The following is a 15,428-nucleotide window of genomic DNA, read 5'->3' as shown; positions in this document are numbered from 1 at the left end:
ACTATTTATTATTTCTTTATCTGCAAAATGCACTCCATGGTGGGTGGGCCATGACTGATTTTTAGTATTCCTTTATTGATGGCTAGTACAAATACGCTTCAATGAACATCTTTTTCAGATATGCTTTTTCAGGTATACTGATATTTCAATAGGAGGGACTCCTAACTATGGAATTCCTGGGCCAAGGGGCTTTGCTATTTTAAATTTTGATTTAAATTTTGGTTAATGCTACCAAATTGCCATCCAAAAAAAAGTTTACACTCCAGTAGCAGTGAATGTGAGCGCTCTCTCTCTAACACTGTCAAGGATGTCATTGGCACCACTCTTCTATGCACAGCAAGCAAGTTCCTGAATCTTAACAGGAACTACAATAAGCATAGAGGGAGGAATTCGCTGAGCCAAATTTGAAAGGGGCAGGAGCAGTATGGGCCTTAAAGAAGTCTGTAACTGGGGGCTTGAATGTTACCCGAGCTCGCCCAAGCTCCCCTCTGTGGCTTTCTGCATCTTCTGTTAGCCTGGCTGGCTTCTCCATTAGCCTTCCCTTCAGTTTCCAAGAAATGACACATATATACATGTTATGTGTATATCACCGTATGTGTATATATATGTATGTGTGTGGGTATACATGACTAAATGTAATGGGTGCTTACAATTAATTTATACCTGTTTGAGAGCATCATTCATATTTTTTACATGTAAATAAAATCATTTTAAAGTTGTTCAGATGTTTAACCAATTGCCATGGACAACAGTCTCTTAGCCTAGAATACCTGTGTTCTCTACAGGTTTGTTATAACAAGTTCCGAGTGAAGAAAGAGCTACAGATTCACATTAGAAAGCTTTTAATTACATCTCCACAGACACATCTGGACTCTCAAGAGCTATAAAATCGCAGTAATGGTAAAATTCATCATAAATACCTTTCTGTTGTTGGCCTTACTTCAAGGTTTCCTTAGAACTTGTCAGAGTGAGTAGAAATCCAAGGTTTTTTTCCAAGTTATTGTTCTAGTACAGTTAATCAAAATTAGTTATGAGGGTCTAATTACTTAATAATGACTCATAAAATATGAACATGAATACAGAGGAACATAATAGTTAATTCTCTTTAGGATCCACTTTGGAAGCTCACTGATTATTCTGGCGTTAGAACTGCTGATCTCCGTGGGCGGGTCTCCTTTGGCTCTTACAGGATATGCCCGGGAGACGTCACATGGTGCCGCAGACAGTGTTCTGCTGGGGTCTGAACTCTCACTATGATACTCACTAGCTATGTGACCTTGACTGAAATATTTAACTCCCATGCCTAACTTTCCCCTTCTGTAAAATGGGAGTAAGAATTCTTTCATAAATGTTATAAAGACTGAATGGGTCAGTCTGTGCAGAGTGCCAAGTACATAACAGCCAAGTAACCAGTGCTCATTATTATCACTATTATTTAGGGCAAGACTAAAACAGTTTATTTTAGTGTAAAGTTGAGCTTCAATTATCTACCCATAGAGGTGTTGTCAGGATTGTGACCATATTGGTGAATTCCTTTTATAAGCTATTACAAAAAGAAATAGAGTTATCATTAATTGGAATACTGGCCAAGTACTAAGGTCTGTTCTAAGTCTTCCCATGTGTTGCTTCATTCTTTTCTCACCATGACCCTGTGATCCCATTTTAAAGATAAAGAAATGGAGGCAAAGAGAAGTTACTTGCCCGATGTTACAAACTAGTAAATGGGGCAACTTGAATTTTAACCTAGATTTCGAATTCCAGAGTGTAAATGCTTAATCCATCTCACTACCATGAAAAACATATACAGAAAAACACTGCTGGGCAGCCATAAGTGAAGGTTTTTCAGGTATTTTTGGAGTTGCCAAGGTAATGTTGGGATGCCCTCATCCAGGGCAGCAAAGGGACAAGGGGTAGGAGAAGAGTGATAGCCTGGGTTTGAGTTGTGTCACTGCCTCTTCGTAATTGCACAGCTTTGAGTCAGCTGTATTTATCTGTACCTAGGCTCACTTGTGAGGATGCCCCTCCCACCCCCCCACCAAATTCCCTAAACTGAGCAGGACTTACTTCTAAGATTATTGCTGTCCAACAGGAATAAGAACAGAAAGAAAATCTGTTATGTAATAGCTCAGTGCCATGGCTGATCAGTATACCTCTCACCACTCTCCCCTCTACATTCCACCTGTCAGCTTCCCCACACTGTCCTGAGAACTCAGCCCAATCACCCAGCTCACTGCCTCCCACACAGCCTCTCAGGGTGACCAGCCTGTCTCGACCTTGGCTCTGGTGAGCCAGAGTCACATCTGCCTGCCACTCCAGCTCAAAAGCCTCCCTTGATGGACTGGTGTCCATATCTGAGGGACCAACAGCTCCAAGATAGGACTGACCCTTCATCACTGTTTCCACTAGTCCTGCCTCCCCCTGTGGTAGCCCTCTTCCCTCTTGATTGGAACCTAAAACAAGTGACTGCAGTATTTTTCAGAACCTAAAACAAGTGACTGTAGTATTTTTCAAACACCTTTCGTCCAGATGGTCTGTCCCCACATTCTGCCATTCTAATTTCATCAGAAGCTTTTAATCAGCCTCTTCTAAGATGAACTACCCATAGGCATTTATAAACATAGCTGAAGATAAGAAATGGGATATAACACTTTATTTATTAAATTAAAATTTTCTAGCTTAGTATTTATTGATATTTTGTTTTTATTTTTAAAGAGGTAATCACTCAATGATTCAATATCCAAGAGGCACAGAGATCGTATATAGTAGAAATGCATCCTCCCACTCTGTGCCCAGTGAAAGTTCTCTTCTCTAGAGGTACTCAAAGTTTTTAGTGTCTCAAACATCATTCTAAATGTATGTTTGTACAAACAAGTAACTAACATAATTCCCACACTCAAAGAGAGAAAAATTAGGCTCTACCTTTTCAAGGCAAGAATGGTTAAAGAATTTACCTACCCATTTAAAAAGTATCCCACATATACAATCTGTTTTTATTAGCATAAATTTAGTACAAAAAAAACCCCTTGTTCTTTTCCTTAATTTGTTTACTTAATATATTTTGGAGATAATTCCAAGTCAACATATATGAAGAGGTTCCTTTGTTTTGTTTTAGTTGTGTGATATTCCCTTGTAAGGATAGATATACAATAACTTATAGTTGCTTACTGATGGGCAATTAAGTTGCTTCTAATATTTTGTTCTTAAATATATTACCATTTCACAGATGTAAATATCTCTATAAAATAAATTACCTGAAGTACAATTGCTAGGTCAAAAGGTCTGTGCATTTGTGATTTTGATATACATATCAAAATTTTGTTATTTTGGTATTATATTCATGATAATAATAATATTACAACCTAACTTGTTATTTGTTGTATTAGTTGTCCATTGATGTAGAACAAATTACCTCAAAACATAGTGGTTTAAAAAAGCAACATTTATTATGTCAGCTTCTTCAGGTCAGGGGTCTGGGGCAGGTCAGCCAGGCGCTCTGCTCCAGGGTCTCTCTCAAGGCTAAAATCAAGGTGTCGGCTGCAGCTCCAGTCAACCAAGGGCCACTTCCAAGCACCCAGATCCTTGTAAGTTGTTGGCTGAAGGTGCGCGTGTTTTCTTGCCACACGGACTTTCCTGACATGGCGGCTTGCTTCAGGGTGAGCAAGACAAGACAGCAAGAGAAAGAATTACCAGAAAGACAGACGTCCCAGTCAGCTGTGAGCAACAGCCACGTAACGGTGTAAGTGATTTCTCAAGAGCGCTGTGACTTGGTGAATCGCCAGCATTCCTGGGAGAGAGAAAAAAAAACATTTTGTAAAAAGCTGAAAATGCTTTCAATCTGAGTTTTAAAAATGGCAACAAAACTACACCAACTCCATCTGACTGCTTAGCACTCTTTCTTTTGAAAAATCTGCAGGGAGACAGCACCCACATATTCAGTAGTGGTGATAGTCAATTAATGGTTGGGACAGTCTGAAGATCTCTGGAAAAAATAAAATAAAATTCCTACTTTATTTCTTACGTCAAAACAAAATTTCAAATGGCTCTGATATCCTAATGCAAAAAAATAAATTCAACAGACTTTGAAGGGAAATGGTTTTCTAGCTTTGGAATGGAGAATGCATTTCTGTCTATGAACCAAACTCAGAATTCATAAAATTTTAATACATAAAAATTGCAAATTTATCCATTGCCAAATAAATAGTAAAAATAAAGGCATTATGTTAAATTATATAGAATAAGCTGGAATAGATATTTGCAACATATATTATGGTCAAGTTGATAATTTCCTGTATAAACTCTTCTATGAATCAGTAAGAAAAAGAATAAACATGAACAAAAAGAAAATGATCAAAGAACATTTAAAAATGATTTCATAGAAAATGTTAATGACTTTCAATGTGAAAAAATTCTTAGCTTCATTCACAATAAGAGAAAACTACAAATCTTTCTTCTATTAAATCACAGAATTCCTGGATTTGGGTAAATACAAAAAAATAAACATCCCAAACTGCTGATGAGACAATAAATTGGCTTAAGGAACATTTTTAAAGACAATTTTTCAATATCTATTTCAATTTTAAATATACATTCCCATCAACTCAACAATTCTCTTTCTAAGAATTTACTCCACTCACATACATACGCACAAAGGACTATCATCCAAGATGAAAGGAAAGGAGCGACACATAGCAGCAATTTACCGGAGAGTTCCGCTTTATTAGGGAAAGGTGCTGGGTTATATAGGAGGGGGCATGAATTGATTGAGGTGTCACTTCTACGGGGCTGTTGGCTGTTGGCTAGGTGCTGGGATTGGGAGGGGGGCGAGAGGTGATTGGGCTTCAGGTGGCGCCGGCGGGAACTGAGGACCCCGAAGAGAAGCCGGAAGTTTGCCGTCTTACTGGTGGGGACCCTTCATTCCCCCCTTTCTCCTCTATGGGTTTGTGGACTTTGCTTTCTCTCTGGCTGCTTCCTGCTGAACAGGGGCGGAGAAGGGAGTGAGGGCTTGAGGATTGGGAGGAAAGGGTTGATAGGACTCCCCGCAGTAAGGACGAGTAGATGTGGACTTCTTCAGGTTTGGAAATCAATGAAGGTTCCCTGTAACCATAGGTTGGCCAAGAGGATATGGGTGTCAGGAGCCAGGCGTCTGCGGCTATTGTTTCCAGGAACAGTTTCCAGTGGAGAGAGGGGTCCATCTCAGCGTGTGGTGAGGAGGTCACGTGAGGGTGAGGGATCTTCTGTGGCCAGAAGCTGGTAGTTCCTGAGTAAAAGCTGGTTGAAAGCTTGATTAGAGATTTTTCTGACTTGAGATTTGATGAACTTTATTATACAGGGTAAGAAGAGACAGGCGAGAAGAATGATTATTATGGGGCCTGCAATGGGCCAGAGCCAGGTGAGGAGGGGTTTTGTTAGTATTGACGAGAATGGGTTGGAATTGGAAGCAGAGTGGAGACTGGAGGCAAGGTCGGTGAGTTTGGTAATGTCAGTTTCTACAATGCCAGATTCGTTGATGTAATAGCAGCACTCTTCCCAGAGGAAGACGCAGGTGCTGCCCTTCTCGGCTGTAAGCAGATCTAGGGCCCGCCGGTTTTGAAGGGTGACTTTAGCTAGCGAAGTGACCTGTCTTTGGAGAGAGGCTAGAGAATCGGCAGTGGATGTCAGGGCTCCCTCAAGTTTGGCATTGAGATCTCTAACTGCCTATAGAGAGTGACCCAAGGTTTCTCCCGAAAACCCTGCCCCAATGGCTGAGGTGGTCCAAGAGATACTGACCATGATGGGAAGGAAAGCAGCTCTTTTTGTGCGCGAGGGCAAGGGAGGTTGGAGCTCAAGGAATTCTGCCATGCTGTAAAGTGTTAACTGTGGGATTAGGGTGACGAGAATGCAGGGTGTCTCGGAGTCGAGAGGCAGTGAGTTGAAAAGACTGCTATTACACTAAAAGAAGTGTCCCGGTTGCATAAAAGTCTTAGAGCCGGAGGTAGGGGTGTAGATAGAGAGGCAGTGAAGTGCGCTGGAAGGGGGTGGAGTTGGGCTTACACAGTGGGGGATGGTGAGATTATCTGCGTATTCTGGTTCCCATAGGGGTATGTCTGCCAGGGGGCAGAGTGGTTGTCTTTCTGCATGGAAAGAGTAGTTGGAAATATTAAGGGGCACGGCGGCCAGCAGTGGGCGCTGTAGTGATGCGCACAAGAAACAATTGGCTGTGTTAAGGGTGTGGTTGAGAAAGATGGTGGTGTCCTGAATGAGCTGTAATGAAGAGTAGGAGAAATGGGAAGAGGGGCGGGGATAAGAAGATGAAGAGGCACTATCAAGAGTTTGGATAATGACTTTTTCGGAATGTCTGCTATCTGATGCAACTTGAGAGATCTGGGAATGAGAGGGAACATACTTTCGAGAGATATGAAGGGTACTGTGGGGGGTCGAGGACCCCCCGTAGTAAACTGAGGCTGTGACTCTGGCAGCCCATCGAGAGTCCCAGGGATCTGGGATTGATAAGGAGAATGAGCCATTGGGATATTTCATGAAACGGTTGGAGGAGTAATACTGTGGGTACTGGAAGTTACCTATGTAGTGAATGGCGCAAGACCAGTAGGGACATAGCCTGTAGGTGTCTGGCCATCGCCTGCAATAGGCTTGTTTTTGGTCATAGAGGAAGCAGAGGTAGGGAGAATAAGGGTAGCTGCTAGTGAACACTTCGGTGGAGGGAGGAAAGTGGAGGTATAAAGGCTCAGAGCAGCTTTTCAGAGGGCAGTCTGGTGTGGCAATGAGGGCAGTAACTTTTGTTTGATGCTGTGTGTAAGTCTGTCTGACTTTGAATCACCATACAAAGGAGGCTGGGGTGGTGGGGAAGACAATAGGAATGAGGAAAAAAAGCGAGAGAGCAGTAAAGGAGGAAAAAGTCATGATTCGGGTATGGATGGCAAAGGGGGTGAACGGGATTTTGGAGGAAAGAGGACAGTAAGGTCAGGAGTCTGGAGGGAGGGAGAGTCTGTAAACTTTTGTAGGTTAAGAGATCTTTTAGGTGATGTGGGGACAGAATGGTAAGGGGCGCCCTGAATGTCAGTTTATGAGCTTCTTTCTGCAAGAGCTGTCTAGCGGCTAATGCTCGTAGGCAGGGGGCCCATCCCTGAACTGTGGGGTCTAATTGCTTGGAGATATAAGCTACTGGGGCAAAGCATATTGGCCTAGGACTCCTAGAGCTTGACTGGACCTCTCATGAATGTATAATGAGAAGGGCTTCGACAAATCAGGAAGATGGAGAGCTGGGGCTTCTGCAAGGGCTTGACGGAGCTTAATGAAGGAGTGTCGGGGTGAGGAGGATAATGGTTTTTTAGGGGGGCTCTTGCTGAGGTTGTATAGGGGTCTTGCCAACAGGGTGCAGGGAGAAGTTAGGGATCTATGTTCTAAAATATCTAGCTAGGCTTAGAAAGGGCCTAGAAAGGAAAGGATTTTTGTCTTGGTTTTGGGAATGGGCAGGTCAGAGAGGAGCCATTTTCTGTCTAAGGTAATGGACTTTCTTTGTTGAGATAGAAGGAATCTGAGGTAAGTGATAGGAGGGGAAGAGATTTGAGCTTTGACGGGGGATACTCGGTAACTTCTGGAAGCTAGAAGGTTAAGTAGGGAGGCAGTGTCAAGTTGAGACTGTTCTCACGAGAGACTGCAGAGTAGAAGATTGTCTATGTATTATAAGGTGGACTTGGAGTGATGGTGATGAAACTGTTTGAGGTCCTGAGCTAGGACCTGTCTAAAAATATGGGGACTATCTCAGAAGCTTTGTGGCAAAACTGACCAAGTGAGTTGTTTAGAATGTCTTGTGTATGGGTCTGTCCAGGTGAAGATGAAAAAATCTTGGGAGCAGGGGTCTAGAGGGATAGAAAAATGGGTCTTTGAGATCTAGGACTGAGAAGTGGGATGCTGAGGCTGTATGGATTTGGAACTAAGGGATGGATAGGGACAATGGCTATGTTGATGAGGCGAAGGTCTTGGACAAGGCGGCAAGATCCGTTGGTTTTTTTAACAGCTAATATGGGGGTATGTCTTTGAGATCTAGGACTGAGAAGTGGGATGCTGAGGCTGTATGGATTTGGAACTAAGGGATGGATAGGGACAATGGCTATGTTGATGAGGCGAAGGTCTTGGACAAGGCGGAAAGATCCGTTGGTTTTTTTTAACAGCTAATATGGGGGTACTAAATGGGGAGTGAGTGGGTCTGCTTGAATGATGGGTTGGATGCCTATGAGGGCTGAAGTGGTTAGGGGGTATTGGGCCTAACAGATATACTGAGAGGGGTCACATAATTTGATAGAGGCAGGGGGACATAGGGCCACGGAGGGGCTTGTAATGTCCCAAACTTTGGGATTTACAGGGTGTCTGAGGGCAGAACCGGAGCTTTCATTGGGTAGAGGGGGGTCGTCGGCTATGAGGGCCATCAGAAAGGGAGTACTGGGGGCTGTGGGAGTGGATATAGTTATGGAAACGTGGAGGAGGGAAAGGATGTCTCGTCCTAGTAAAGGGATGGGACACTGGGGCATAACCAGGAAGGAGTGGGAGAAAGGTATGGGTTTGTCTTGGATTGTGCATAAAAGGGGGGGGTTAATGGGAAAATCTGTTTACCTCCTACTCTGACTATAGGAGTAATGGCTGGCGTGATAGGGCCCCGGTATTCTCACAAGACTGAGAAGGTGGCTCCTGTATCTAGGAGGAAGGAGATGGGGTGACCGTCTACTGTTAAAGTAACCCTGGGCTCCTGTTTGGTGATGGAAATGGTCGGGCGAGAAGCCCCCGGGCCCCATCAATCTTCTTCTGCCAGCCCCACTACGGCGGGCTTAGGATGAGGGTTGTTCGTCCAGCCTCCCCTTCGGGTGGTTGGGCAATCAGACCCCCAGTGGCCCTTTTTGTGGCATCTGGGGCATGGGGTGGTAGGAGATCTGGGGGAGGGGCACGCCCTTGACCAATGTCCCTCTTTTCTGCACTTGAAACAAGCTCTTGGGGGGGCTTGTCTGTAGAGGGGCGCCCAGGTTGTGGTTTTATCAGCTGGGCCAACATCTGGAAATTGGCCTGATCAGCCTTTTGTTTACGGCATTCTTTCTCCTCCTCCCGCTTATGGAAGACTTTAAAGGCCACTGTTAGGGTCTCAGTCTGTGGGGTAGCGGGGCCCTGTTCTAACTTTTTGAGTTTAGCTTTAATGTCGGGGTAGCCTTGAGCTAGGAAGTATGTCATAAGGACATGTCTTCCTTCAGGTGTTTCTGGGTCCAGGCTGGTATACTGTAATAGGGCTTGAGTGAGTCTGTCTAAGAACTCGGAGGGGATTTCATCTCTCTTTTGAATTATGTCTTGGAGCTTTTGAAAATTGACTACTTTACAAGCTGCCCTTTTTCAGACCTGCTATTAAGCAGGAGGCAAAAATATCTCGAGAGCGGAGACTCATGGCGGTGTTATAATTTCAGTGTGGGTCTTGTTCGGGGACAACAGTGGGGCCAGGGGGATAGGTGGGGTCAGTCCTGTGGGTTTCAGTAGCCTGCATTTGGGCGAAGTCCTAAACTCATCTACGCTCTTCAGGGAGGAGAGTATTGGCCAGGAGCATGAAAATGTCATGATGTGTGAGGCTGTAAGACTGGAGGGTCTATTGAAACTCCCTGATGTATGTTATGGGATCAGTGGAAAAGGAACTTAGGCATTTCTCTAGTTAGGCTAAATCTCTTAAGGAGAAAGGGACGTGAACGCGCACGATGCCTTCGGATGCTGCTACCTCCCGGAGGGGGGCGATAATTTTGGGAGGCTCTCGGGACTGAGTCTGAGGGGGACTGAAGGGTTCTGGCTCAGTCTGTGGGGGAGTGACGCGGTCTAGCCGTGCCTAGTCGAGCAGGTCCTGAAGTGCAGAAGGGGGGCAAAGAAAATAAAGAAAGATAGAATCGGACCCACATGTCGCCAGCTAGCAGCCCAGCTGCTTGCCTCTGCTGCTTTAGTTGGGCTTGAACTCATGACTCTGAGGTTAAGAGTCCCATGCTCTACTGAGCTACAGCAGGGCTCCAGTTAATTGCTTATGGAATGCGTTGTTTTCTATTCCTGCCACATCGGCAAGTAGGGGAAGGGCATAGCTAGAAGCAGGGGTGGTGTTTCTGCACATCTTCAAGGTCTCCCTATTTTCAGAGTGAGGAGTCTTGGCAAGATATGTTTTTGTGGACAGATAACTTCTAAGGACTGCACCGGTTGTTCTCTAGCTTGTGCTTTCCCATGCTGCATTCAGACATGGGGGGAGGTGCTTTCCCATTCTCTCTACAAACATGTGAGAAGACAAAGGCGGTCCCTAACAGGGGAGAAACAGGTGATGAGGGCAAAGATGGAGGAGGCCCCTGGGACCTAGTTAAAGGGGGGCTGAAAGGCTCAGGCTTAATCTGCAGGGAATGAAGGTGGAGGAGGTGAGATGGGGGAGGAGATGGTTGGGGAGGAAGGGAGAAGGGCTGTTGTAGGAGAAGAAGGGGAAGGGAGTGAACGGGAGGCTTCTGCGGGGGTGGCGGCTTGCAGGCTAGGAGAACTTGGGAGGGAGCGGGGAGAGGAGGAGGCGGAAAGCTTCGATATAGGGAATCTCCTTCCATTTTTTCAGGTGCTGGCAGTAGTTAAAAAGATCGCGAGTGATGTTAGGATCAAGAGTTCCCCCTGCAGGCCATTGGTTTTTATTGTCTAGGGGGTATGTCGGCCAATCTTCGGAGCAATATTTATGGAGAAGTTTTGGTTTTATATCAGGCATCAGGGAGAGGGTAGCCAGATGCTTAAGCAGGCATTCAAGAGGTGAACTTTCAGGGAGGGATGAGGAGGCTCCCATGGCTAAAGGACAGAGAAGGAGACAAACAGGGGAAGACGAACGGAGATCCTCGGACTGGAAGCAGACCACAAGGAGACAAAGGGCGTCCCCGATGATCCTTGGTGGTCTGCGGAAACTCCTATATGAGTCGGAATTTCTTGGGAAGTGTGGGTTGTCACCCAGACTTCCCTAAGAAGGCAGAGTGCCGGAGTCACGAGGTACCTAGCGCTAGGCGTTTTCGGCGGACGGAGCAGAAGGAGGAGGGGGGGAAAAGGGAGCGTTCTCATCCACAAAGGAGTCACCTCGTTTATGGCTGTTGGAGGGGGGTGCCTGAGAGTCAGCCGCAGCCGTGAAGGCCTGAGGCGGGGATTTATGACTGTCGGAGGAGGGGCCTGAGAGTCTGCCGCAGCCGTAAAGGCTTGAGGCGGGGATTTATGGCTTTTTGGGGAGGGGCCTGAGGGTCCGCCGCAGCCGTGAAGGCCTGAGGCAGGGAGAGTTCCCTCCTCATCCCCGAATGTCAGGGCCTTGCCGGACAATCACTGTCAATGGCACTGCGATAGCTCGGGGAAGAGTGGCCCACCCGGGGAAATTTTGCTCAAAAACTTTCAGCACTGATGGAAGGGATGGTGAATGTGTTTGACTGTCGGAGGAGGGGCCTGAGCATCCGCCACAGCCGTAAAGGCTTGAGGCGGGGATTTATGGCTTTTTGGGGAGGGCCCTGAGAGTCCGCCACAGCCGTGAAGGCCTGATGCGGGGAGAGTTCCCTCCTCATCCCCGAGCGTCAGGGCCCTGCCGGACGATCATGGTCAATGGCACTGTGATAGCTCGGAGAAGAGTGGCCCACTCCGGGGGAAAACTTACCTAAAGGCCAGAGAGGAGTGGTGAGTGTGATGAGCCAGCGCCGGAAAAAGAGGACGAGGGCAAGCTGCTGCTGGTGTCGGGGGAAGACGGGGCCCAGTTGGGGTGTCCCGTCTCCCGGGTTTCAGCACCAATGAAAGGAAAGGAGTGACACATAGCAGCAATTCACCGGAGAGTTCAGCTTTATTAGGGAAAGGTGCTGGGTTATATAGGAGGGGGCATGAATTGATTGAGGTGTCACTTCTACGGGGCTGGTGGCTGTTGGCTAGGTGTTGGGATTGGGAGGGGGGCGAGAGGTGATTGGGCTTCAGGTGGCGCCGGCGGGAACTGAGGACCCCGAAGAGAAGCCGGAAGTTTGCCATCTTACTGGTGGGGACGCTTCACAAGATATCCACTTAAACATTATTTAAAATATAAAGTATTAGAAATAACCTTAAATAAACTCTTAAATCAGTGAGACTTATGAAAAAAGCTATAGTGTTTCATTATAATAAAATATTAACTGGCCACTGAAAAAATGAGGTAAATCTCAATAAATAAATAAGGAATAATTTTCATGACATATTGTTAACTTTTTAAAAAATTAAGGTATAGACAATATGTATAGTATGCTTTCATTTGAGTTTAACAAGTAATCAAAAGGTACACATTCCCACATTTGTATATGCATACACTGGGATGACAGACAGAAATGCATAACAGAGGTTTGCTTTTCACCAGATAGTTTTATGCTTTGTTTTATTGTTTGTATACATTTGCTATTCAAAGTATATATAAAAGTCACTTCAAAAAAATTCTTAATGTGCTAAAATCAAGCACAATCAATAGGGATGGCAAAGCAAACCCCATATCAATATTGTTTATAACTTAATTTAGGTACCATTAAAGAATAGGACTCTGTGATGGGATATCACATTTAGTTTTGTTGGAATTTGGTGAATTCTGAACAAAATTAAAGTGATAAAAATCAGAAAATTTGGTGAAATCATTTCATTAATCCTTCTCTGAATTTAATTTTGTTACTTTTTTATTAATTCATTTATTTTTTTCAATTTACATCTATTGCACACTCACCAGGGGTCAGGCAGAGTGCTAGAGGATAAAAGAATAAAGCACAGTGCTTGCCATGGAGAGAGGTTCTCCTGTCAAAAAGGAAAAAGGAATTCATGTGCTTGTTAGGGTTTATTACATTGTGCATTTGGTCTCTGGTTCATGGTTTGCTCACAATGAACTCTCACTTAGTTGAGTAACAAAGTAAATAATGATAGTACTGAATTATAATTCACAGAATAAAATAAACACCTACAAATCTTGGCTAATTAATCTAGAAATAAATAACTGACTAAATAAATAAATGGACAAGGGTGGCTTTTCTCCACAGTTGTATTCAAATCAATAAATACAGAAACAATAATGGACATAGAAAATCTCCATTCGGCAAACAGCACAGTAGTGATTGCTGCAGACGAACACCATGGATGGAGACTGAAATTAATGAGTGAAGCAATGATGAGAGGCAGGATATTCTCATATTTCAACATGAAATTTACTAATTACAAAAGGAAACATAGTGCCTTTACATTGGTGGGGAGACTTCACAGCTCATGCCTTCTAGGCCCTCCTAGATCTGCATTTGTCTGTTCCAGGCTCTGTATCACCTCTCCTGTGGCTGCCCTCCAGCCTTCCCCTGCTAAATGCCACTGGTCCTTTGCTATTCAGATACCACTAAGAAGCTCTAGAAGCTCTGAGAAGGTTGAATCTCAGGACTTATGCATTTGTTCCCTCTTCTGGGATTACACTTCTTTATTCTGTTTACATACCCACTCTTTCTGTCTTCAGGCCTTGGCTCAAACCACACCAGCCCCAAAGTCTTCCTTGAACACCTAGTGTCAAATAGTCACTCAGCCTCACCTATAGCCACACTCCCTCTTCCTCAGCTCTGTGTTTCTACAGAGCTCCTCCCAGCGCTTCATACCTCATGCATTTAGGTATATTGGTTTATTGTCTACTCCCCAACCTCTCTAGAAAGTGAACCTATAAGAGCAGGAACATTGCCATTTTGTTTTTGTTTTTGTTTTTTCACTGCTGTATGTCAGGACCTGGAAAGTCCTGGCATACAGCAAGTGTCAGTTATCCTTGAATGAATGGATGGAATGCTTCATAAGTAATTAGTTATTCCAATGTCCTATAACTTCTCTAATTCATGTACTTACAAAAATTATGTGTTTCTCTACTAAGCCACTTTTTGCATTCTGCCCCACCTTCTCATTACTCTACTTATGCTTTGCCCTTACTGGACTCTTAAGTTTTCTTAAAACAAAGCCTATTCATCATTAAGGGTCTAGTACACAGTAAACACTGAAAGCATGAATAAGTTTGACTCTAATGATTCAGTGCCTTAAAGCATGACAGGAACTGAAATCCCCAGACTAAGAATCAATCCATTTATTGTATTTTATTTACTATGTCAAAAAAAGATCTATTATACCTTAGAAATGTTTCTACAGGGGGACAACTGAAGGTGTGTTTTGTTGAGCCCTCCTCTTGCTATGAAATCCAATTCACCTGTACAATGCCTTTTTTGAACCTTCTGACTGAGCTGAGATAAACACTCATGGAAAAAAGAAATGAATCCTAATTTTATTAAACCAGAAAAATGAAACAAAACATATGAATGAGTGCCAAACACATAAAAGATAATTCAGTTGAAAATAAGAACCAACTCCTCTGGGTGCAGAAAGAAATACTGCTTCGTTCGGAATGATAGTGTGCATGCACCTTGATTTTCAGCCTTCTGTATTTTCACTGACTCACATTAGCCCTGGTCTCTAAACCTGCAGCAGGAGTGTAATAAGTGCAATGGCTGGCTGCTTGAACCAGGCCTTAGTGGGCCCAAAATGCACAGAACAAGTAGAGTGAGACCAGAGCTTAGAGAACCCAGGAGAGAAAAGACTGAACAGGCAGGTGATGCTCTGCAGACTATGACAGAAGGAGTAAGGAAACCACGTGGGGAGCGTACTGTTGGAAGTCCAAATGCGGATGTGTGTGTGTGTGAATACTCATTGCTGAGATAGGCAGGGCACCACAAGAAGCTCAGATTCAGCATTTCAAGAATAAGACTTTTGTCCCTGGAAGGATTGCTTCGAACTCTAAATTTTATAGCAAGACAATCATTAGTCACAGAGAAGTTCACCTGTATCTCAGTAGTCCAACCAGCCCCCAGGCATGGAGAAATAAGGCCCTTGGGAATGTGGTCATAAAGAGTAGCAAAGCAAGAGCCAATTTCCTAGTAATTACACCGAAGATCAGGTTTGACTTGATGACCAAGTCCTATCACTGAGAAGAGTAATGGATCTCAGTGGATGGAAGAGAGTTAATCTGGCAGATGAGGGCTGGATGGCTCCCAGTGGGGAGAGGGGGATGGTATGGAGCTGGGAATCTGTCCTTCAAGGAGAGAACAGAGAAAGGCAAGACTGGAATGAGGGCCTCTCGCTTTGTCCTCGCAGACTGCATCTTTCTTATCGTGGGGATTAATTTTAGTCTTAGAGAAATTTCATTTACTTTGCATACTAAGGACTCTTGTGACTATCTCTGGGTAAAACAAAACAGGGTAGAAGCCTGGACTTTGGAATTCTCTTTCCTAGCAGGGTTTCTTCATTTTTAATGGGTAGACATTTGAGCCAATATGGAAAACCCGCTAAACAGAAAATGAAAGATTTGGGGTGCAATTATTTCAATAAGACTGTGCATTTACATAATTATATAAGACTGTTCT

Source organism: Manis javanica, chromosome 2 (genome assembly GCF_040802235.1).
Source record: "Manis javanica isolate MJ-LG chromosome 2, MJ_LKY, whole genome shotgun sequence".
Taxonomy (NCBI): domain Eukaryota; kingdom Metazoa; phylum Chordata; class Mammalia; order Pholidota; family Manidae; genus Manis; species Manis javanica.
This window is presented reverse-complemented; position numbering follows the sequence as displayed.